General features: G+C 45.9%; 1 non-coding gene across 1 annotated transcript; it reads left to right on the plus strand.

The window, feature by feature from the left end:
* Nucleotides 1–8,163: 8,163 nt before the first annotated feature.
* Nucleotides 8,164–8,237, plus strand: trnak-uuu (transfer RNA lysine (anticodon UUU)). The gene has a single exon. It is a non-coding gene; the product is annotated as a tRNA-Lys (tRNA).
* Nucleotides 8,238–16,831: the final 8,594 nt, after the last annotated feature.

The raw sequence follows: 16,831 nt of genomic DNA on the forward strand, positions 1-16,831 counted from the left end.
CATCAACTAGTCACGAAACGACACGACCAGCTATCCTTAGTAGCCACACACGCAGACAACAAGCAACATGAATTCGACTGGGACAACACTACTATCATAGGGCAAGCCAGACAGAGAACAGCCAGGGAATTCCTAGAGGCATGGCATTCATCCACAAACTCCATCAACAAACACATCGACCTGGACCCAATCTACCAACCACTACAGCGGACAGCTGAAACTGACAACCGGAAGCGGCAGGGACAGACCACTATAAACACCGGAGGAAACATCAAAGAAGCGCTTCGCAGGAGGCTCCCAAGCACTGATGATGTCGCCTAGCCAGGGGACGAAACGTTTGCAACAAAAATTTCCAGCTCGGCGAACAGAACCACAACAGTTTCTAAGGTTCACAAAGCTGGAGACTGGGATTTCTGTTTTGCTTCATGAACGTTTTTCCATTTCCTAACTGACAATATTTTCCCAAAATCTCTTTCCAAGCTTCATTTTCAGGGATGCAGAATTTCCATTTTGGGGAGACATTCCCAAGGTTGGGAATGTTCGCTTTGGAGCAAAGAAGGTTAACTGGAGATTTCCTGGGGCTGTTGGTAATGATGGGAGAAGAAGCGGTGGGAATGGGCAGATTAATGATCAGAAGAACTAATTGCCACTGACCAGAGTCAGTTACCAGAGGACAGGGATTGAAGATCTTGAATGAAAAGCTACACTTGTGCCTAATAAACACAAAGAATACTGCAGAAAGCCAACAGGTCGAGCAGCCTCTGTGGAAAGGTAAACAGAGCTGACGTTGTGAGGCTGGTACGTTGTTTGTTCAGAACTCGAGTTTCCTGCATGGCAATAAATTCCCAGACATGAGAACATTCTTTTCTTTTTCCACAAAATTGAAAGCACTATCCGACCCCCTCTCACCCCTCTATTCTCACTCCGCTCAAACTAAATCTCCCGACGGTACTGATTCAGGATCTTACAGAGACCGAAAAGTAAAAACATCAAGGCAAACACCTCTGAATTTTGGATACCTCCACCTGAAAGTAGTGTCTTTCACGACATCTAGGAGTCAGTAAGTCTGATTTTGGGAAGCAAAAAAAAGTGTCAATACAGGATGAACTTTCAATGCAGCTTCTTGAGAAACAACCAGACACGAAATGGTTAACATCTGGGGAAGTAGAAGTGGGGAGATGGGGGAAATGAGATATCAAGGCATTGGCACCGACACCAGACAGAAACTGAACATACAGGCATGGCAAACATTATGGGCAAGCCAGAGTCATAGAGATACACAGCACAAAAACAGGTCCTTCAGTCCAAATCATCCGTGCCAGATAGTCTAAATTAATCTCGTCTCATTTACCAGCACTTGGCCCATATCCCTCTGAACTCTTCCTATTCATATACCCATCCAGATGCCTTTTAAATGTTATAATTGGACGTACATCCACCACTTCCTCCGGCAGTTCATTCCTTACACTTGCCTCCCTCACCCCAAACATATTACCCTCCTGTTCTGGACTTCTCCCATCCCAGGGAAATGACCTTGTCTATTTACCCTATCCAAGCTTCTCATGACTCAATAAATGTCTGCAAGGTCACCTCCTCAGCCTCTGGTATACCGGGGAAAACAGCTCAAGCACTGCGTTTACTTTTGGGTTCACACTCACTGAACCTTCCTCCCGTGTAAAACATTGTTTCCCTCCCCAACACTGTCCAGGGAAAAGCAAGGAGTTCTGAGACTCTGGAGTTGGGGGAATGCCAAGTAGAATTCCTACAAAGTGGAACACGCCATTCTGCACAACAAGTCAACACTGACCATCCAAAGTGTAACCCATGCAGACACATTCCCCTATCCCATTACTCGACATTTACTGTACACTGTGAGCCCATTTCGTATGGCCACTTCAGCCAAAACCGCACGTTGTTAGATTTTGAGAGGAAACCCACGCAGACACGGCAGGGAGAATGTGCAAACTCCACACAGAGAGTCGCCCCAAGGCTGGAATCGAACGCGGATCCTTGGTGTTGGAATACAGCAATGCTAACCACTAATCCATCGTGCTACCCCCGTGCACAATAAGAGATGGAGATTGGGAACTTTGTTAATTGTACCACACAGTGGATTGTTGAGTAAGGTTAAATCTCACGGGATCCAGGAAGAGCTAACCAACTGGGTACAAAATTTAGAAGCGCATTGTTGTAGATACTGGAATCCTTCCTGAAAACAACAAATGCTGGAGATCACAGTGGGTCAGGCAGCGCTGTGCTACTCTATGACTGGATAGTGTGGATGTGGAGATGATGTTTCCACTAGGCGAAGGGGTGAAGATGCCAAGTCATTGAGAGCATTTAAGACAGAGATAGGTTCTTGATTAGGAAGGGGTCAAGGGTTATGCGGAGAGGGCAGCAGAATGGGATGGAGAAACATATCAGCCATGATCGACTGGTGGAGCATACTCGATGGGCCAAATGGCCTCATCCTGCTCCTGTATATTATGGTCTTAAAGCTGGGCAGATGTCTTAAGGGGTTCTCACAAACTATTTCAGAATCCTGAAGAGGAGTTGTTGGACTCGAAATTTTAACTCCGCTTTTTCTCCATATATGCTTCTCGTCCTGCTGAGTTTTTCCAGTGTTCTCAGTTTTTGTTTCAGATTTCCAGCATCCACAGTTCTTTGTCTTATTTATCACAGTCATTTCTTGCCCTTCCCAAGTATCTGGAACTTCATCTCTCTGATCTACAAACTGTACACTTACCATAGAAATGACCACTACCTCCTTATTAGAGTAGATCCCTTTGTTGCAAAATGATTGTTCAATTCTGTGATCAGAATTATTGCCTTCGTAATTAATTACACCAGGGACTCTCAAGATCTGAGGCAAGAACACAACCAAATTGTTTCAGACAGAACATTTATGTGATTTGAAGCATTTCCCTAATCCCTACTTTATCAGCATGTTGCTGGGAATGGAGGGTTTGAGTTAAGAAGAAGCTGGGACATTTTTCCAACGGAGCCTAGCAAATTGAGAGATAACTTTATAGAGATTTTTAAAATCACGAGAGGTATAGATAAGGTGTCATTTCCAGGAGCCTCAGAATATTTTATTGCTCCAGAAGGTGTAAAAGGGGGTCAAAGCTTCAGCAGAAATCAAGCAGAGCTGAGAACAGACAACATCTAGCTCTGTGGGAACAGGGAGACCAGAGGACAGAGAAATCAGGATCTGAAATCCGAGCTGACACCAGACTACCATGTTATCAGTGCTTTGATTAGCAGTGCCCACCCTCTACCTTAACTGAGCTTCCCACTCGACGTGAATGCCACGTATGCCCTCGATATTCAGGATCCAATCCTTGTCATTCTGAAGCCATATTTCTGGAACGGGTCTCAGATCAGAATTATTCTCTTCAACGTATGCAGTCAATTAATTCGCTTTTGTTAGAATGCAGCACACATTCACATACTGAGCTTTTTGTTTTTTTTGTGATGGTTAGAATCCAGTTTTGATTGCTAGTACATTTGTTCTCCTTGTCCCTTTCTATCATTCTCTGGTGTTTGGTTTCACATCACTACATTGCTCACTGGCCTTGATTTGGATTGGCCATGCTAAATTGCCCAGTGTCCAGTGATGTGCAGGTTAGGTGGGTGAGCCATGGGAAACGCGGGGTTATAGTTTCAAAGTAATAGAAGGAGTAGGCCATTTGGCCCATCGACCCTGCTCCGCCATTCATTGAAATCATGGCTGATCTATCAATCTACTCAGCTCCTCCTAATTGCATTATCCCAACGACCCTTAATTCCCGTACCACGCAAAAACCCATCCAACAGTGTCTTAATGAAGCTGCCTCTACTGCTTCCTTGAGCACAGAATTCCATAGATGTACCGCCCTCTGGGAAAAACAGCTCCTCCTCATCTCTGTCCGAAATCTACTCCCCACTAATCTTGCAGCCTCCTCTCACCCACCAGCAGAAAAGACCTGATGGGGTGGTGATGGTGGAGTGTTTAGGAGGTGTGTCTGAGTGGTATGTTTTTGGAGGGCTCAGTGTGGACTTGATGACCTGAATGGCCTGCTTCCACACTGTAGGGATTCAATGATATACTGCAGCTATGTTTGCCCCAGATCACCGCACCCAGAATGTCCCATCTTCCACAAATCGAAAGACAATTCTCACCCTGCCCTCTTGTATGTGTGTTATCTAAATGCTTAATAATTTCTAGTGAATACAGCCCACACCTGCTGCTGCTGCCAGTAACCTTTACAATGCTGGTGAAACAATGCAATACCTGCAGTACTGAAAATCGTAAGGCTTCTAACGATACCAGTTACTGATTTACTGCACCTTCTGATTGACAGCATTGCAAATACAATGCTGGAGCCTGACAGGAATGAGCAGTTTAGAACAAATACCAACCTAACCCCTCACTAGGCTCCCCGCTCAGCACACTGTGCTTACTGCCGGGAAAACTTCAAACACTTCATGAAAATGCAATGACTTTCCACTTTAGAACAAAATCCTGGATGTACTCACTCACCAGCTCCTATCTCACAAATGGAAGATTTCTGCTCCTCGTAAGGGCAAAACATCTTTGAAAGCTGCTTCTGAAATTCCATTCTTCACAACGACACTTCTGCTTTCGCCAAAGATCATTATAGTCATGCAGCACGGAAATAGACCCTTCGTCCAACTCGTCCGTGCCAACCAGAGATCCAAAATTAATCTCGTCCCATTTGCCAGCATTTGTCCATAACCCTCTAAACCCTTCCTATTCATATACCCATCCAGATGCCTTTAAATATTGTAATTGTACCAGCCTCCACCATTTCCTCCGGCAGCTCGTTCCATACACACATCACCCTCTGCATGAAAATGCTGCCCCTCAGGTCCCTTTAAAGTCTTCCCCCCTCATCTCAAACTTATACTCTCTACTTTAGGACTCCCATATCCTGGGGAAAAGATCTCCGTTATTCACCCTATACATGCCCCTTATAAATTTCGAATGGTCACAGACGCTCCAGGGAATACAGCCCCAGCCTATTCAGCCTCTCCCTGTAGCTCAAACCCTCCAACTCTGGCAACAACCTCCTAAATATTTTCCGAACCCTTTCAAGTTTCACAACACCTTTCCGACAGCAAGGAAACCAGAACTGAGTGCGGTATTCCAAAAGTGGCCTTTCCAATGTCCTGTGCAGCCACAACATTATCTCCAAACTCCTAGACTCAGTGTTCTGACCAATAAAGGAAAGCGTACCAGACGCCTTCCTTGCTATCCTATCTACTTGCAATTCCACTTTCAATGAATTATGAACCTGCTTTCCAAGGTTTCTTTGTTCAGCAACACTCCCCAGGAACTTACCATTAACCACATAGGTCCTGCCCTGATTTGCCTCATCAAAATGCAGCAGCTCATATTCGTCTCAATTAAAGTCCATCCGCCACTCCTTGGCACTTCGGCTCATCTGATCAATTATCATTTATATCAAACTTTCTTTCCTCTCTTATTCCCTAAAAGCTGAAAATCTCCATCCCACACACTGTCCCTCCATTCTCACTTTGTTGAACCTAATCCCTGCTGTCCTCATCCTGAAGGGTTTGGTTTATGCTGATTAACAGACCCACATTCAAGGGGGATCTAACTGAAACGTACAGAATATTGAACAGCCTGGACAGTGTGGACATTGGGAAGATGTTTTCATTGGGAGGAGAGACTCATACCCATGGGCATAGCCTCAGCATAAAGGGAGAATGGAGATTAGGAGAAATTTCTTTAGCCAGAAAGTGGTGAATCTATGGAATTCATTATCACAGAAAGCTGTGGAGGTCAGATCACTGACTATGTTTATCACTGAGATAGAGCATCAAGGGTTGAGAGTTGCGGGGAAAAAACGGGAGAATGGGGCTGAGAAACGTAACAGCCAGAATAAATTGGGAGCAGGAGTAGACCACTTGAGCTTTCCAAACTGCACCAGCATTGAACACTTCATAACTGGATATGAATATACCTACATCTAGGGTGGATAGGCTGGAACTTTTCTCACTGGAACATAGGAGATTGAGGGATGAGCTTATAGAGGATTATAAAATCATGAGGGATACGGAAGAGGTGAACAACAGGTGTCCTTTCCCTCAGGTGGGGGTTTCAAGATCAGGGAGTAAATATTTTGAGGTGAGTAGAGAAAGAGTTTATGAAGACAGGACAAGGATCGTTTTTTAAGAGAGTGGTCTGAGTGCAGAATGAATGTCCAGAAGAAGTCATAGAGTCATAGAGATGTACAGCACAGAAACAGACTGTTTGGTCAAACTTGTCCATGCCGACCAACTATCCCAACCCAATCTAGTCCCACCTGACAGCACACGGCCCCATATCCCTCCAAACCCTTCCTATTCATATACCTAACCAAATGCCTTTTAAATGTTGCAATCGTACTAGACTTCACCACTTCCTCTGGCAGTTCATTCAATAAACGTACAATCCTCTGCGTGAAAACGTTGCCCCTTAGATCTCTTTTGTATCTTTCCCCTCTAACGCTAAACCCATGCTGTCTCGTTCTGGACTCCCCCACCCCAGGGAAAAGACTTTATCTATTTCTCCTATCCATGCCCCTCATGATTTGATACATATACAGTTACAACGTTTAAAAGACATTTGGATAAGTACATGAATACGAAAGGTTCGAAGGTTTATGGGCCAAACACTGGTAGGTGGGACGAGTTTAGTTTGAGAACATACTCAGCATGGACTAATTGAATGAAGGGTCTGTTCAGTGCTGTCTGACTCTGTGACTGACTTGTACCGGTCTTAAAACCATTTTCTTACCTCCCCCCATAACCATCCACTTCTTTGTTGTTCAAAACTCAGATGAATTTAGCCTTGAATATGTTCAATGACCCCACTTCTGAACTCATTTCCTCTTCGTAATATACCACTTGCCTTGCTCATTGCCTCTGCATCTTCCCGACAACTGGCATTGACTGGTGTGGAGGGACTCTGAGACCCCTTTGTACATCCATACATCATTCCTGATGAAGGGCGTGTGCCCGAAACGTTCACTGTCCTGCTCCTCAGATGCTGCCTGACCTGTTGTGCTTTTCCAGTGCCACATTGTTCGACTTTCACCTCTCGTCCTCACTTTCTCCACATTCCAATATATCACCACTTAAACAATGCACTGCTTTTTTTAAAACAGCAAAGGCTATAACTTCACATTGCGGCACTGCGCTTGCCATGTGTTTGCCAATTGAGACACAGACCTGGACCAACTTCAGGAAGAGGCAAAACACTGATTTCTGAACAAAAACCGTAGCACACTCAAAACGTCGGCTCTGTTTACCTTTCCACAGATGCTGCTCGACCCGTTGGCTTTCTGCAGTATTCGCTGTGTTTGTTCTACACAAATGCTGCTTTCCATTAAAGAACTTCAATCCCTGTCCTCTGGTAACTGAGCTAGTCAGTGGCAGTAGGTTCTTCTGATCATTAACCTGCCCATTCCCACCACTTCTGCTCCATCATTGCCAACAGCCCCTGGGAATCTCCAGTTAACCTTCTTTGCTCCAAAGAGAACATTCCCAAACTTGGGAAATGTCTCCACAAAGTGGAAATTCCTCATCCCTGGACATGATGCAAGTGTTACAATGGGGAAGAGTTTTGGGCAAAATATTGTCAGTTAGCAGGTGGAAAAATGTTCAGGATGTAAAACAGAAATCCCAGTCTCCAGCTTTGTGCATCTTTGGAAACTCTTTGGGAAGTGGTATTAGAGGAGAATGAAGGATGAACTGTTCGACTGAGCAGAGACAGTCCAGACATCGTCCCCTTGTTTAAGAGGCCGGGAGATTCTCTGGATATGAACTGATCTGAGACATTGAAAGAATTCTCTGCACATCAGGAATTCAAACCCCTTCTCGGCTCGGGACCAATGAGAAAATTCGGGAAGAGGCAATACACTAAAAGGCTCGGAGGGCGATGGCCCCGGTGTAGAAGGGCTAGCTCCTCGTGACATGGATGTGCCTGCAGATGGTGGGATCAGACTGTCCCCATGTCTCCATAATGAATGTCCCAGGCTTTATTATGGAAAAGTAAAACTGATAGAAGACAATGGTAATTCTGGGCGGGGCAGGTTGATTTATGAATTGAGTAGTAGCTTCCTCAAGGAGACGGTGCGAGAGCGGCTGGGGCCTGTTTCTGTGGCGCAATTGGTCAGCGCGTTCAGCTTTTAACCGAAAGGCTGCTGGTTCGAGACCACCCAGAAACAGAGTGTTTGTTGTTCTCGCTCCTACCGCTTTCTTGGCTACGAAGGTGCGCGTTTTTAACGGTGTCAGGAAAATGTTTCCCAAACGGAAATCTTCTCCACTGAGGAAGCACAGAGATGTTTCTGAATTGATTGAATTTCTAACGTAAAGGACTGCGGATGCTGAGAGTCCGAGACAAAAAGAGGAACTATGGAGAAAGTCAGCAGGTTTGGCTGTACCTGGATGAGAAAAAACGTGTTCTGAAATGTCGTCTCTGACTCTCTTTCCACAGATGCTGCCTGACCTGCTGAGTTGCTCCTGCAATATCTGTTTTTGTTTCTAACTGAACGTCCATTTCGTCTTTCGGGATGAAACACCCAGACTCGCCATTTGCAGATATTTAACCCTTTCGAAACCTGTGAAGTGATTGGATTCAAACAAACTCTGCAATGATTCACTCTTTCTCAGCTCCACAGGCAGAGAGTCCTGGGAAATGAAGCTGTCAGTGTGGTTCTGTATTGGTGGACCGAGAGGTGAATGCGATGGACATGAAATCCATTGCGGGTTCCCCACGCAGGTGTGAACCCTGCCGACTACAGTTGAGAACTGTCGTCAAAAAGAAAGGGAGATTGCTCCACGTTTTTTTTAAAGATTCAAATCAGTGGAGGGGTTGAAATATTCAATCATACTGGGACTTGTCGGGAATCTGCAACCCACTGCCTATCAGGGTGGAACAAGCAGATACCCACAGAGCTGGTTTTGAGTCTGTGAGCCAAGTGTTTGGAAATGAGACGAGAACAGTGAGGGGCGTGAAGTCGTGATCGAAATGAAGCAGGCACCTGAGGATGAATTTTATTTGCCAGTGAAAGATACTGCTTCACAAAGTTGGGAGTATGGAAGGGAAGCAGCGACGGTGTTTATCTTTGGCTGTTCCTCTTGTGAATGTTCCCATTGTTGCGCATGTCCGTGTTAACGTCAGAACTCTGCAGCATGGCGGCGTCAGGTACGCACAGTGCCAGGGGCGCAATGGATGACGCATCTAACTCCAGCTACCTGTTTGAAATGCAGCTCACAGCTTCTTCACACACCCCAATTAATCTTTCTCATTGTCCTGAAGCCGGCATAAGGTTTGAATTCCTGATCTGCAGGAACGAGACTCTTTTCACTGTCTCGCGTCAGTAAGTGTCCCTGAGAACATCAGAGTCCCGTCACAGCGCTGTCAGAGGAGGGGAAGCTGAAAGAGCCCCACACGCTGCTCACGGGCACATTTCACTTTCCCCAACTCACCGCCCCAACCACTGCGGCTCCTGGGAGTGGAAAGGGAACAAACATCAAAACCCAATCTCATATTTGTGAATCTTCCGAAAATAAGAAAACTGTTCATCCCTTCGGATCTTTCATCCTGGGCTGACAGGGGTGATTGTAAATGGCTGCCCAGTCAGGGACGATTCGTTTTGGTTGAAAAAATCTTCCTTATCTCATCCAAGCATTTCTTGCCACAGAGAACTGTGCGGCAGAGTTCATATATATATTTCCTTATATGCTATTTTGTAAATACCATTCGTTTGCTGGTTGTTTGTATCGGGTATTTCAGGAACATTAGCCGCTATTCAAGTGTGTTGGTAGGTTTGTGGGCCACCATGATGCTGAGAGGTTTGAGTTGTCTGGACATCATTTAACAGATGTATTTAATATAAGGTCACGTGGCTAGGGTTTCTGCACAGCTGTGTCTGCTTGTGTCAATTTGTTGATGAGAAATCGGCAGACTGGGTTTATTGGGTCGGCAAAAGTGCGGATTGCAGATGCTGGAAGCCAGAGTTTAGATCAGAATGGAGCTGGAAAAGCACAGCCGGTCAGACAGTTTCCGAGGAGCAGGAAAATCGACGTTTCGGGCAAAAGCCCTTCATCAGGAATAGAGGCAGGACGCCTCCAGGGTGGAGAGATAAATTGGGTGTGGGGGGTGTGCTGGGGCGAAGGTAGCAAAGAGTAAAATAGCTGAATGGTGGTGGGGATTGAGGTGACAGGTCAGAGAGGAGGGTTTAGCGGATAGGTGGGAAGGGAGATTGGCAAGTAGGACAGGTCATGAGGTCAGTGCTGAGCTGGAAGGTTGTAACTGAGGTAAGGTGGGGGGAGGGGAAATGAGGAAACTGGTGAAGTCCACATTGATGCCGTGGGGTTGAAGTGTTCCGAGGCGGAAGATGAGGTGTCCTTCCTCCAGGCGTCGGGTGGGGAGGGAGCGGCGGTGAAGGCGGCCCAGGACCTGCATGTCCTCGGCAGAGTGGGAGGGGGGTTTCAAATGTTGGGCCATAGAGCGATGGGGTTGATTGGTGCTGGTGTCCCGGAGATATGACTTGACTCTCCAGTCTCTCCAATGTTGTGAAGATCGCATCGGGAGCAGTGGGTACAAAAAATTACATTGGTGGATGTACGTGTGAAAGTCTTCATGCTACCACAGCCTGGGTTCGATTCCTGGGCAGCGAAACAATTTTCAGTAGAGCTACGAATATGCATTCGTGTCTCCCTGGTGGTCTAGTGGTTAGGATTCGGCGCTCTCACCGCCGCGGCTCAGGTTCGATTCGCGGTCAGGGAAGCAATCTTCAGCGTCTCGAGTTTGCCACCCATTCTTCTTAAATGCGCTGTACAGTTACTTATTGATCTTCATAGTTCCTGGGTGCTGCAGTGTGTAGTGGCTCGTTGAAATAGTGTCCTGATTCAGATGTGTTTTTATGTGTAGTGATGATTGCTTCTGTCGTTAAGTATTTGGTTTGCATGCGATGTTTTCCTGTAGACGCTGTTTTGAATTTACCATTGACTGTTCGCTCTACTGTGACATCTAGAAATGGCACTTTGTTGTTGTTCTCCTCTTTTGTGAATTTTATGCCCGTAAGGATATTGTTGATGGTGTTGTAGGTTTCCTCTCATTTGTTTCATTTTTGATGACAAAAGTGTCATCGCTGTAGGGGACCCAAAGTTTGGGTTGGATTGTTGGAAGGGCTGTTTGTTCGAGTCTCTGCATTATTGCTTCTGCTGGGAATCCTGATACTGGTGGTTTCATGGGTGTTTCGTTGATTTGTTTGGAGGGCTTGTTACTGAATATGAAATGGGTGGTAAGGCACCCTTCCACCAGGTTGACAGTGCTATCTTTGCTGATGAAGATGGTGCTGTGTTTGTGTCTTTGGTTCTTCGAGTAGTGTCTCCAGTTTTCTTTGGCCACGTTGATGTGAATGGATGTGAACAGAGTTGTGATGTCAAAGGACAACATTATTCCATCCTCTTCTATCTTAGTGTCTTTAGTGTTCAGGAATTCTTGGCTGGAGTAAATGGAGTGGCGTGAATCTTCGACTTGGTGTTTTAGTCTTCAGTGGAGGCCTTTGACTAGTCTGTATTTTGGTGTTCCAAGTGGTGAGACTATGGGCCTGAGGGGAGCTCCTGGTTTGAAGAGGAGGAGAACAGCAACAAAGTGCCATTTTTAGATGTCACAGTAGAGCGAACAGTCAATGGGGAACTTCAAATGAGCATCCACCGGAAAACAACACACACAAACCAAATACTTAAGCACAGAAGCAATCACCCAAACACCCACAAACGAAGCTGCATCAGGACATTATTTCAATGAGCCACTACACACTGCAGCACAGAGAAACTACGAAGAGCACAAGAGAAATACGTATATAGTGCATTTAAGGAGAACGGGTACCCAATAAACCCAGTCCGCCGATTTCTCATTGATGCTTCCAAGCTGACTCTCAAAAATTCGGTTTGTCCCTCCATTCTTTCCTGTTTGTATATTGTGGGTTTTGAAAGCTTTTGCAATCCTCTGACTGAGTATTGGAGTTGGGACGTTATGTTGTGGCTGTACAGGACACTGGTTAGACCACTTTTGGAATATTGTGTGCAATTCTGGTCTCCCTCCTATCAGAAGGATATTGTGAAATTTGAAAGGGTTCTGAAGCACCAATGGGTCCACAGAGGGGAAGGGGCCCTTCTACTGCCCTGAGTGTGGGAAGGCCTTCAGTGATTCCTCTGCCCTGCTGACGCACCAGTTGGTCCACACCGGGGAAGGCTGTTCTCCGGCCCCAAGTGCGAGATGGCCTTCAGCAGTTCTTCCCACCTGCTGAGACACCAGTGTGTCCACACTGAGGAGAGGCCGTTCTTCTGCCCCGAGTGCAGGAAGGGCTTTGCTCTTACCTCCGACCTGCTGGCCCATTGGTGGGTCCACATGGGGGAGAGTTAGTTCAGTTGCCCTAAGTGCAGGAAGGCCTTGAGCAATTCCTCAGCCCTGCTGAGGCACCAGTCCGTTCACACCAGGGAGAAGCCGTTCTCCTGCCCCACGTGTGGGAAGGGCTTTACCCGCTCCTCCACACTGCTGAAGCACAAGCTGATCTACATGGGTGGTGGGAGGGGGAGGCCATTCTGCTGCCCTGAGTGTGGGAAGGCCTTCAGGAATTCCTCCGCCCTGCTGAAGTAACAGGGTGTCCACACCGGGAGAGGCCCTTCAGCTGGCCCGAGTGTGGGAAGAGGTTCATGTTTTCCTGTAACTTGCGGAAGCACCAGCGGGGGCACCAGCGCTGCCAGCAATCAGATCCCACACGTGGCGCTGCCTTGAGTCACACCCCAGGAATGAACCTCCTGCCAGTTCTGACAGTGGGTGCATTGGGAGAGTAGGTGGGCTGTTTTTGTTTTCTGCTGGACTGCAATTGTCTCCCCCACCCCCCACAATCACAACCCCATGATGGCACAGGGTTAGCACTGCAGCGTCATGGCACCAGGAACCCAGGAATAATTCCACCCTTGGGGGTCTGTGTGCTATTTATGGAGTGTAGGAAAATGGATCTGACTGGGTTACTCTTCGCAAGATCAGTGCAGACGTGTTGGGCTGAAAGACCTGTTTCCACATTACTGAAGTTCAACCATCCTATGAGCTTTGCTTTCAGTGGACACTGCTGCTCATTGAGCCAGGGACTGCACATTGCCAATGAAATGATCCAGAGAAACCTAAGACCGCAAGAACATCAGAGCAGAAGTTAGGCCATTCAGCCGGTCGAGTCTACTCTGCTATTCGTTAGTGACAAAAGTAGTGCAGATGAGATTAGCTACAGTGTGGAAACAGGCCATTTGTCCCAACAGGGCCACACCGACCCTCCGAAGAGTAGCCCATCCAGACCCATTTCCCTCTGACTAATTTACCTAACTCTATGGGCAATTAAGCATGGCCACTACACATGACCTGCACATCTTTGGTTTATGGAAGAAAACAGGATCGCCCAAAGAAAACCCACGCAGACACTGGGAGAATATGCAAACTCCTCACAGACAGCCGCCCAAGGGTGGAATCAAAGCTGGGTCCCCGGCGCTGTGAGGCTGCAGTGGTAACCACTGAGCCCCTACATATTGCACCCCGAAATAAGCAAGCAGGAGGTTGGGAAAATACAGCAAGCCAAGCAGCACCAGGATGTGGAGTCGTCAGCGTTTTGAGTATTAACCCTTCTTCAGGACTGAAACGTTGACTTCTCTATGAGAAACGATTTACAGGAATGTTGCTGGGGGTTGGAGGATTTGAGCTACAGGGAGAGGCTGAATCGGCTGGGGCTGTTTTCACTGCAGGATCGGAGGCAGAGGAGTGACCTAATAGAGGTTACAAAATCATGAGGGGCATGGACAGGGTAATAGACAAGGTCTTTTCCCTGGGGAGGGGCAGTCCAGAACTAGAGGGCATAGGTTTAAGGTAAGAGGCGAAATATATTAAAGGGACAACTTCTTCATGCATAGGGTGGTATATATATGAAATGAGCTGCCAGAGGATATGGGTCAGATGCTGTCAAATGGGACTCGATTAATTTAGGATATCAGGTCAGCATGGACAAGTTGGACCAAAGGGTCTGTTTCCATGCTGTTCGTGTCTCTGACTAGTGGTCCTGATGCAAGTTTAAAATAGAGTCCAAGTAACTTTGAATAGTTCAATCTTGTTGAGCTCACCTCCTCAAATGTTTCAAATGAATCCCTCCAAGCGATACTGTTTAAACATGCTGAGTTGGGCAAAGTATCCCATCAAGTTCAACACAAACCCAGAGTTGAAGAAGTCAGAAGTCAGAACACCAAGGGGACCAAAACTCATCACAATATTCCAGGTGCAGCCTCATCAACGTCCTGTATAACTACAACATAACTTGCCAACATCGAAACTCAATTCCCTAATTGATGAAGGCCAGTGTGCTGAAGCCTTTCTTCACTGCCTTGTGTACCGGTGTAATCAGAATAAAGGACTTACTTTAAACTGATCCACAATCCAGCTGCTTGGAGCCGAAAAAGCAGAGTAGTGTTGCGTGAGTGTGCTGGGCAGATAACCCAGAGGTCGACGGGTCAAAACCGTGTGATGCTATTGCTCAATGTCTCCGTAAGCTGCTTTCATTTGCAAAGATGCTCTGTTCTGTATGTTGCCTTTGCATCTGCTTCCCAAAGCTTCTTCAGTGGAGGAGTGGCAGTGCCAACAATCCCCCGGAGCTGGAGGAAGGTCCGAGCTTCAAAAAGCGGGGGGTAAGGCTGGAGGTTGGATTTGCTCAAGGCTTGTATCTATTAACTTATTCAAATGGTACCAACTGTATGGTGCTATGGTTTACATTAAAACTGGAGGATCATATCAGAGTGCTTATATTTAGCAGTGGTAGTTCATAAAATGCACTCCCTGGAGGAGCACCCTCTGTGATGCTGCATTTCTTGCCTTATGCCCTTCCCCCATTTCTTATCTCCCATCTTGATTTTATATTTTTTTTGGTCAAATTAATTTCATATTAATCAGTCTTGGTATTCACTGTGTGCTATTAATTTGTTTGTTCGAATATTGTAAGTCAAAATTAATGCTGTAATTTCATATCTGATGTCAGAGTTTGACATTGAATATGCAGGTGTGAATACCAGTAAGTTGTGAAAATACATCAAGAACTTGTGTTTTTTTAACAAAAAGGGCAGTTCACTGATATTCATGGCATTGTCTCATTTGGGAGTGATGATTCAAATCTGACCATCAAACCGTTTCACGCAGTCACCCAATTTAATTAAAAGTTTATTTAATTTAGTTCAAGAAAATGACTCCGGCAGGCTAAGATTTATGCTATCTATTTATGTCCATTGCTCTCAATATGGTCTCATCCACATTCGGGAAACTGGACGCCAACTTGCGGAATGTTTCAGGGAACAGCTCTGGAACTGTGAAACTAAACGACCGACCGCCCTGTGGCTGAACACTTTACCTCCCCCTCGCATTCCACCAAGGACATGCAAGTCCTGGGACTCCTCCACTGCCAAACTCTTGCTACCCGACGCATGTAGGAAAAACACCTCATCTTCTGCCTTGGGACCCTCCAACCACATGGTATCAATGTAGATTTCATCAGTTTCCTCATTTCCTCTCCCCCACCTTGTCCCAGATCCAAACTTCCAATTCGACACCAATCTCTTGACCTGTCATACCTGTCCACATTGCTTCTGACCTATTTGGACCAACTTCATCTCTGATCTATCACCATCAATCCCTACCTCCATTTATCTATTGCACTCAAAGTTACCTTCCCTCCAGCCCCACTTCCTTCCCATTTATCTCTCAGCCCCCTTGGGCCACCCTTTATTCCTGATGAAGAGCTTATGCTCTAAACCAAGACTGTGATGAAGCAACATCCTCAACAAATAGGAAATAGCTCCCAAGTCAGATTTCATTCCCTCTTCTGTTTCGCAGTTCTTTCAGAAATAAGAAATGTATTTTTCTTCCACTAGAAAGTGGTCTTCCACTTTGCGCTGTCTGAAGTATTATGCTACACCACTACTTCAGCCACCTTTTAAGAATCCTTCCAACCTGTTTTTCTAACAATTGTGGAGGTGACTAAAAGCAAACATTTCACTCCTCCTCAATTTCCCATTTCTCCTCCTATGAGCCATTTTGTCATGTTGTCTATGTTACAAGCAGCCGAGTGCACTTGGTTTCTGAATTGAAATTTGGCCATTGAAATGATCAAGATTAATTTCATATTAATCAGTCTTGGTATTCACTGTGTGCTATTAATTTGTTTGTTCGAATATTGTAAGTCAAAATTAATGCTGTAATTTCATATCTGATGTCAGAGTTTGACATTGAATATGCAGGTGTGAATACCAGTAAGCTGTGAAAATACATCAAGAACTTGTGGTTTTTTAACAAAAAGGGCAGTTCACTGATATTCATGGCATTGTCTCATTTGGGAGTGATGATTCAAATCTGACCATCAAACCGTTTCACGCAGTCACCCAATTTAATTAAAAGTTTATTTAATTTAGTTCAAGAAAATGACTCCGGCAGGCTAAGATTTATGCTATCTATTTATGTCCATTGCTCTCAATATGGTCTCATCCACATTCGGGAAACTGGACGCCAACTTGCGGAATGTTTCAGGGAACAGCTCTGGAACTGTGAAACTAAACGACCGACCGCCCTGTGGCTGAACACTTTACCTCCCCCTCGCATTCCACCAAGGACATGCAAGTCCTGGGACTCCTCCACTGCCAAACTCTTGCTACCCGACGCATGTAGGAAAAACACCTCATCTTCTGCCTTGGGACCCTCCAACCACATGGTATCAATGTAGATTTC

Source organism: Chiloscyllium plagiosum, unplaced genomic scaffold, assembly GCF_037043375.1.
Source record: "Chiloscyllium plagiosum isolate Xiang-an unplaced genomic scaffold, Cpla_swu_hap1 HiC_scaffold_27, whole genome shotgun sequence".
In the NCBI taxonomy this organism is placed as follows: Eukaryota; Metazoa; Chordata; class Chondrichthyes; order Orectolobiformes; family Hemiscylliidae; genus Chiloscyllium; species Chiloscyllium plagiosum.